The 9,172-nt window shown below is 37.3% G+C and overlaps 1 long non-coding RNA gene across 1 annotated transcript; it reads right to left on the reverse strand.

Moving 5' to 3' along the window:
* Positions 1–2,711: 2,711 nt before the first annotated feature.
* Positions 2,712–8,733, reverse strand: LOC118652146. Its single transcript, XR_004966443.1, has 2 exons — positions 8,355–8,733; positions 2,712–3,721 (listed from the first exon to the last, which is right to left on the reverse strand). It is a non-coding gene; the product is annotated as an uncharacterized LOC118652146 (long non-coding RNA).
* Positions 8,734–9,172: the final 439 nt, after the last annotated feature.

Raw genomic sequence — 9,172 nt, forward strand, 5'->3', positions numbered from 1 at the left:
TGATTTTTATCCACCACAAGAGGGAGTGGGACCAGCTGGTTCTGTCTCCGCCTCTCCTACCAGTCTCAATGTGGCTTCTTCTTTCATTTCCTACTTGTAGGACTTCTATTCCGCTAATTCTGAATGATGGTTGTTCTATAGTTTAGTTGTAATTTTGATGTGGTTGTGGGAGGAGGCAAGTATCATGTTTACTTATGCTGCCATCTTTTTTTTTTTTAATTTATATTTTTTATTGATTTCAGAGAAGAAGGGGAGAAGGAGAGAGAAATAGAAACATCAATGATGAAAGAGAATCACCAATCAGCTGCCTTGAGCCCACAACCTGGGCATGTGCCCCTGACTGGGAATCAAACCGTGACCTTCTGGTTCATAGGTTGATGACTCAACCACTGAGCCACGCCGGCCAGGCTAACCTATACTGCTATCTTGACCAAAAGTCCTGGTAAATGTTTTCCAAAGTTATTGTAGCAATTTAAATTCCCACCAGCTGTGTATGAGAGATTATTTTGTTCCTAAACCTTTATCAACTTTTGGTTTTATCCAACCCTAAAATTTTTTCATTCTGGTTAATATAAATTGTATCTTTATGGTTTAATTTGCATTTTCCTCACTTCAAATGTGTTTGACCTCTTCAGATATACTTATGAGTTGTGTTTCTCTTCTATAAAATGCCTGTTCATATCTTTTGCTCTTTTTTCTTTGGGTTTTCTTTTTCTTATCAATATATAAGGCTTTTTATACATTCTGGATATTAAAATCTTTTTCATTTTCATATTACAATTATATTCTCCCAGATTTTAGTTTATATTTTCATCTCTTTTTTAAACAAAACAAAACATTTTCATTTTGAATGTAATCAAATGTATTAACCTCTCATTTTTGGTTTGAATTCTTTGTGTTTTATTAACAGAATCCTTCCTTATCCTGTGGGCATAAAGTTACTGTCATTTAAAAGTTTTATAGCATTGCCTTTCATATTAAAATCTCTAACTTAATGGGAATTTGTCTTTGTACATGTCTTTAGGTAGGCACCCAACTCTTTCTTCCAATTGAATTGCACTGGGACCATCCTATATAATAAAAGCCTAATATGCTAAGTGTCTGGTCATTGATAGTTCAACCAATCAAAGCGTAATATGCTAATGATATGCTAAGGCTGCTCAACCGCTCACTATGACATGCACTGACCACCAGGGGGCAGATCCTCTGACTGGTAGGTTAGCTTGCTGCTGGGGTCCGGCTGATCGGGACTGAGCTACATGGGCCGGACACACCCTGGAGCCAACCTCCTGCAGTCCCTCCCTGGCCCTAATTGTGAACTGGTGGAGTTCCTCAGCCCGGCCTGCACCCTCTTGCAATCCAGGACCCTTCGGGGGATGTCGGAGAGCTGGTTTTGGCCCGATCCTGCAGGCCAGGCCGAGGGACCCCACTGGTGCACAAATTCGTGCACCAGGCCTCTAGTTTTTTTTTAATAACCATCTTTCCCACCCGCTGACCTTCAGTGCCCTTAATGTTCATATATATGTGGGGATCTGATTCTGCATTCCATTCAACTGGTCTATCCCTATTCATGTCAGTTCAACACTGTCTCAATTACTATACACAGAAGAAATCTTAAGGTCTTGTAGCAAGTTTAATTTCTTCAGGAGTGTCTTGGATATTCTTGGACCTTTGCTCCTTCATATCAATTATAGATTTAGCTTCTTAAATTCAAAGAAAAACTCTGTTGGGGACAATGGAATTTCAATGATTCTTTGGGCAGAACTGGCATTCTTAGAATACTGAAGTCTTGGCAATACACACAAAAAAGCTCTATTTAGATCTTTTGAATAAATTATTTTTATTACATTTTTCTAAAGTACTTTATAACTTGGGGTGCTATAATAAAATTTTTTAAAAATTATATTTCTAACATAGTTTTTCTGCTGTTTAAATGTAATTGAGTTTTTAATAGTGTTTTTGCTAAACATTCTTATTTATCCTAATAACGCATATGGTTAGTATTAGCTTTTCTACATTGACAGTCATCATTTGTAAAAATGTTGGATTTTTTTTTCTTTGCAGATGTTACGCCTTTTTTTTCTTCTAGCATTACTTGGGCATAATACTCAATAATTTGAGTAGAAATTATGGTTTGGGGCATCTTTATATTGTTCCTAATATAAAAGAAATGTTATTAGCATTTCAAAATTAAGTATATATTTTCTGTGGGTTTTTTTGTTTTGGTTTGGTTTGGTTTTTGGAGATGGGCTTTATCAGGTTATGGGAGTTCCTTTACATTCCTAGCTTGTTTAGAATAACCTCTTTTTATTTTTCTGCATTTACTTACATGATCATGTTTTTAATCCTTTATTCTCTTAATATAGTAAATTATATATATTAACTGTAATAAATTTGAATTTTAAATGTTAAACTAACTTGCATTTCTGGGATAAATCCAATTTAGTCATGATGTATTTGTCATTTTTATTCATTATTGGATTCAGTTTACTTAGATTTTACTTAAGATTTATGAGAGAGATGGGCCTATAAATTTCTTTTCTTATACTATCCTTGTTAGCATTTGGTATTGCTCTAAATTATCTCTTTCATAAATAATTGTGGGGGGCTGTTTCTCTCTTTTCCACGTCCCGCATGGAAAAGGAAACAGTCCATTTGCTGAGTGGAGGAGCTGGGGATTAAGAAATTAAAGAAAGACCAAGACGCAGAAATAGATTTTAAGCTGGGGCCAGGTGGGCGCCATCCTCTCTGATGGAGAGGCGGCAAAAAGCGGCTGAGCCACACAGCAGGTTTATTTTAAAGCCCTAGATTTACCTATCTAGTTCCACCCCTGCCTGATTAACATGTCCAGCCTTATTGGGGAAGCATGTTCCCAGGGTGTGGCTCTGCCTAAGCTCTGAGTTCAGCTGACAATAATTATAAGAAAATGCCTAGGTGCTTCCCTGGCGGCCCTCTACATCTCCCCCATTTTTGTTTTTTAAGCTACTATAATAAAAGTAAAATTTTAAACATTAATAGTAGGGCTCTAGAATTAAAACAATTGCAAACAATGCAAATACTAAACTACATACATGTTATCATTTTCAAAATTTGAACGTTAAGAACAAAACTGGCTATTAAATAATAACAAAACAATGCCAATGCAAAACAACAATATGAGAAATCAGAACTATGGACATATTAACATTCTTGCTACTAAATGAAAAAAAGTCTCTTTTGCTGCTGGTGTATATTTACTCAGAGTCCTTGGACTTGGCTGCGCAAGACTTTGCAGAAGACTGGCAGCTAACAGATGCTAGCATGAGCAGGAACAATGTTGAAGAAGTAGCTTCAACTTCTTGCTTTTCCACAATCTGTTGCACTTCAGTCGTTAACTTCTTCAGATGACTTCATATTGGCACAACAGTCCCTTGCATCTTTCAGTTTTCTTTTTCTTCCCTTTTGCTGTCATTAGGGCAGTACTTAGTCCTTTTGAGTGAATGTCTGAGTCCATTGTGGTGACGGATGTAACGCTCTGGCACCCGAATTGGCTGCACTGCTCCTTCTTCCTTGCTCTTGGTCCTGGGCAACCTGCAGCAATGCACAGGTGCTGACTGCTATCATGACAAGGCGTCTTCACCATCTCCATCTCTGAACTGTCTCTCCTGTCTTTGTGGCTGGAGCAATCTGGTCAGTTGGGATCTATTGTTGCAGGAAGCCACATGGCCTGGGAGCTGTTTTTCTGAAAATATACAAATGTATTCTCGACCAAAGGTTAATAAAGAAAACCTTACTTAGGATTTTTTCTTTGAAACGATCTTCTCCTGGCTTAACCTGGCATAATGTGTGTTTTTTCTGGGTGTCTCTCTAATGAAAAAATTTTAATTTAATTATAGGATCTATTTTCTTACATGACATTTTTCCACTATATTTTTCCACTATCCCCCCCCCCCTTTTTTTATTTAATTAGGAGGATTTTTGGAAAATATATAATGCAGTCTAGATAACATTTTTGTATGTTAAGCAATTTTACCACGAAATGAAAATTTTGGTTAATACTTTTGAATACTTATTTCAAAGTAGCCAAATTTAATTAATTTGAAAACTTAACAACTATTTTACTGTCAAATTTAATATTTTAATAATAATCTTAATTTACACTGTAAATATTAATTGAAAGGATCACTTTACGTCCTTGAGGAGGCTTAAGCATTTCTGTTGTTAGGCTAGATTTAAATTTAGAGTCTGTTAAACTAAGCCTTCATTTTTCTGGGTACCATTTTCAGCTGGGCCAAGTCTCTTCTGTTATTTGGTTCCTGATCTGGGCTGGGCATGGGAAGCAAGAAGCAGCCATGGGGACAGGAGACCTTCCTCAGAAGGGGCGAGTGTTCAAGCCCCTGCACCATTGTGGGGGGTGAGGATCTGTGCCCCACCTCTGGTGAACCCCAAGTTTTCTCCTACTGGCCCCCGACTGTGCCTGTCTTAGGTCGCCCCACCCTGTGGGGTCTTACCCGTCTTTGACTACCAGCCATCTCTGGGCCAAGTAGGGTGATGTGAGGTTTAGTTCTGTCTCCTTGTTAACTTATGTCCCTCTGGCCTCCATGCCCACCAACTGCCTTTGGATCCCCTCGCCTGCTGGCCGGGCCCAGGCATTGATCATAGGGAACCCAGGTTTCTTCTCCAGAGAGGGCCCATCTTATACCATTGGGCAAGAGACAGATCCATGGTACCAGCCACCATGATCACAGCTTGAACGGAGAGCTTAGGTAACAGCTGTAGACAACTGGATTGTGAGAAGAGGAAATCCTCTTGGAAAAAAGGTCAAGAGAGGTCAATACAGAATGCTTAAGTGCCTTCCCAGGGGGCCTTCCACACACTGGAAGGGAATAAATCCTTTTATGTCCTTAAATATTAAATTGTTGCCAAACATTCAAAGAATTTGTAAGTTTGTTTGGGATAAATGCACAATATACTGTTTTAAAGCATCAAAATTATTAATGAAACTTGTAGAATAATACAAGAATATTCTTTGAATATCCTTTGCTCTAGGTCATGACAATTCAATTTTAAATTGGCTGACTCGAGGTTTGGAATGAGGAACCTAGTTTGCAAAAAAAGCAATTTACAGAAACAGAGACAGCATGCTATCCAAATTACAGTTTTGGGTAAATACATTATCTAGAGTCCTTGGGTAACCTAGGTTAAACTTAGGCATATTATCTAAATTACAGTTTTGAGTCTCCAGAACACTGAGTTGACACGCTAACTGGAGCCCTCTGACCTTGGGATAGTTGTGCTGTCCTTCCCAGGTAAAGGAAAATTGTGCCTTCTAAGACCAATATGAAACTTACAGTTTTTACCTGAGTTAATTGTTACCATACTTCACTTTACTATGCCCCAGGTGGTCTCTGAGCTGTTGGTTGTCTGGTTTGTCTTCTTTCTGCTGGATTACACTTGGAGAACTTCAACTTAAAAAAGAAAAATCTTTCTCTTTTACACCAAGTAACCCAGAGGATTATTTCTTGGATCTTGACTGAGAGTGCCGCAAGGCCATGTATTCCAAGTCACAGTCATTAAACATTTATGGTGACTGTACTTATTTTCAGATTTGGTATTTTAACAGCAAATCATTAGATTATCCTATAAATATTAGTGGAAGATATTTCAAAATATTAAAATTTCTCCTTTTTATAAAATTTAAAATAATATTTTTAAACAGCATTCCCTTTCGGCTTATTTGCATATACAGAGGGATCATGGGAAGCCTTCAGTAACTTTTTAGAAGAATTTTACTTTACTAGGATTAAATTGCTTACAAAGATTAGTAAATTTAGTAATTTTATGTCTGATACACGAGGTGCAAACGCTGCCCCACCTCCAGCCTAATTTAAAATGCAGTGGTGTGGTGCTTTTGTTAGTTTAAATAAAGACATTACTACTAATAAATCAATTTTTTCTTTTATTTGGAAGATATTTCTTATGCAACCAAGCATATTATATTTTGAAATATTGCACTTGGGAAAAACTGTCAAATACATATCTAATTAAAAAATTTTCAACATTTAAAAGCAGTTCTCAACATAATAGGATCTAGTCTTGACCATGGAATCAATTACTCTTTTTTTGTTTATGATATATGTATAACTGTGGTTCTACTGAGAATTTAAGATGACTTAAAAATGTCTCTTATCTACAAGCCTTTTAAGAAATATGAGCTCTATTGTCCGCCCTTATAAAGCCAACTGCTTAAAACATTGGTCTATCATACCACTGAAATTATAAAGACCGTGATTGCTAATTTATTAAGTATTAAAAATATTTTCTTAAAAATAGTATTAAATAAATTCGTGAGGCAAGCACACTTTCTGCCCCATCCACATTTCCGTAGTAAAACTCCGCCTTAAAGCTCCACCCCTGAAATCCCATCCTGCCTCAGTGAGCAGACATTCCTTTTGTGATTGATTAAATCAGAGGGCGGGGCCTTTGCTGTTTCAAGATTGCAGCCCCCAGGGGAGCGGCAGGTCATGCGGACAACATGGCGGCTGCCAAGTCAGGCAGCTCAAAGTGGCGGCTGTCTACACTGTTCTTTGACAGAGCAAACCAAAACCCCTAAAAGATAGATGACCAACATTATATTGTAGACAAACAGAAATCTCATTAGCTGTTTATACCCTTTATAATTATCTTAGAGAATATCAATCAAATTTAAACTGGTTTTTGTATTAAAAAATTTTCAGTTGAGATCATAAAATTAATCCTCTTTTTAAATCAGACCAATGAGTAACATATTTTGAATTCCTAATCATTTAAGAGAAAACACATTTTATTTTTTCAAAAACAAATTATACATTTATACATTAGATATTTAATTTCTCCCGATTCAATTTGCACTTTAAACTTTCAGAGCTTACAAGTCAAATATTAGTAGTTCTTTGATTAACTACACTTTTATATTTTTAAGAATAAATTTTAAAATCTAATAATTAACTTTAAACCATGTTTTTTCTGCACGGGGAAACTGAGAAACAAACTTGTATTAAAAAATGACTACTGGCGGAAAGCTGATTTCAAAGGAGCCACCTTTTGGCCGCTTGACCTTTTCTGGGAAGGTCAGCTAGCAAAAGGTGTAGCCATTGAAATGCAAATTAACATTCCTAAAGATGGCTGCTGGCAGGAAGTGGATTACCTGAATGCTAGGAGAAGGGCATGTCTACCCCTCCCTCCATTAAAAAAAGCGTGTAACTTTAAACTTTTTTAATGGCAAAAAAAGAGACTTTTACATTTAAGGATACATTTCAAATAAAATATAAGGCATTTTCAATTAATAGATTAACTTCTATCATCTAGATTTCATACTAGGCATACTCAGATCAACATTTCAATATTATAAATCTCAATACTTTTCGATGATTTGAACTTAAAAATGGTCACAATTTTCCTGCTGGGGAAGTCAAGAAGCAAAACCATAGCTATTCACATGTAAGCTTGACTATCAACTTCCTGGTGGTACTTGCCTCAGGGCGGGAAATTTCAAAAGAGCTACTTTAGATCGCCTTGGGAAACCAGCCTGCATTTCTTTCTCAGGTTCATCTCCGCCATTTTTAAGGCCAAAACAGTCTCGGGTTTTTATTCTGTACACAGCAAAAGGTAAAGTTCAGCTCAAAACTATGTGCACTCGTTTTTAAACTGGCCTTCTCCCTTTACATGTGCACAGAAATCCCAGATGCATTTATGAATTTGTAAAAGCTTTAAGTCATTAGCTGGAAAAGATAAAGATGGCGAAGATGAGGCGAAGAAGTGGCTTTCTTGGGGAGTGACGTCCATATTGGATGGCCACGTGAGATTCCCCACCTAGTTTCTTAGGGGGAAGATTCAGTAATGGTCTGGCATTTACTCTTTTTATTATATTTATTTTTCAATTTTTATTTATTTTTATTTTTTTAAGGAAAGAAAAGATTTTTTAAGATAAAGAATCATCGGCAGTTCCTGAGAAATTCCTTTAATCCTTTTCTACTTGGTTACAAGTAGTTTACACGTGGAGGCAGAGGACGTGCAGATGGTATTCTTAGAGACTCGCACCCTTCCACTCCAGGCTGTAAGGCCGTGGCTGCACCCCACTTAGACATTCTTAAACTCTCCTGTGCCAAATCAAGGCCATCACCAATTAAAATAGGAATTTTCTTTGGACTTTTTGCTGAGTATTGGTCACACAACTGCTTTCAAACCTTTTCCCAGGTTTCATCAACAAAGCTTAAGAAAGAAATCAAGAATTTGACTACAATTAACAGAGCATAGTTTAAAGCATTTTTTTGAGGATTACCCACGTTTTACACCTAGCTATTTCATATCAATTCACAACAATACACTCCCCTTACCTTATTCCTTTAAATCTGTGTGCACACGCTTCTGGGAGTGACCCCCTCGCTTTCTTCTTTTGCCTCCGTACTCAGTCCCTGTTGGGGGGCGCCAAATGTGGGGGGCTGTTTCTCTCTTTTCCACGTCCCGCATGGAAAAGGAAACAGTCCATTTGCTGAGTGGAGGAGCTGGGGATTAAGAAATTAAAGAAAGACCAAGACGCAGAAATAGATTTTAAGCTGGGGCCAGGTGGGCGCCATCCTCTCTGATGGAGAGGCGGCAAAAAGCGGCTGAGCCACACAGCAGGTTTATTTTAAAGCCCTAGATTTACCTATCTAGTTCCACCCCTGCCTGATTAACATGTCCAGCCTTATTGGGGAAGCATGTTCCCAGGGTGTGGCTCTGCCTAAGCTCTGAGTTCAGCTGACAATAATTATAAGAAAATGCCTAGGTGCTTCCCTGGCGGCCCTCTACAAATAATAATTAAAATTTCAAGGATAAAATAAAGCTACAATAAGATCCCAGATATTAGAATAATGACTCTCACCATCTCCCTATTCCTCCTTTCTCATGACCTCTCATCATTTTAGAGAATAAGATAAAAGAATGATGATATACATTATGTCACATCTTTTTCTTCAATTTTTCTTATTTTATAGAAATTGAGCAAATACAGGGAAAATGTAAATCATGATCAATAGAATTAAGTTATTAAGTTCTAACTCCTAATTTTTAATCAAACTACTCACCTGAAACACTTGCCTACTAATTGGAAGTCAAGAAATATACTTTGGGCCAAAATCGGTTTGGCTCAGTGGATAGAGCGTCGGCTTGTGGA

This window comes from Myotis myotis, unplaced genomic scaffold (assembly GCF_014108235.1).
Source record: "Myotis myotis isolate mMyoMyo1 unplaced genomic scaffold, mMyoMyo1.p scaffold_m19_p_3, whole genome shotgun sequence".
Taxonomy (NCBI): domain Eukaryota; kingdom Metazoa; phylum Chordata; class Mammalia; order Chiroptera; family Vespertilionidae; genus Myotis; species Myotis myotis.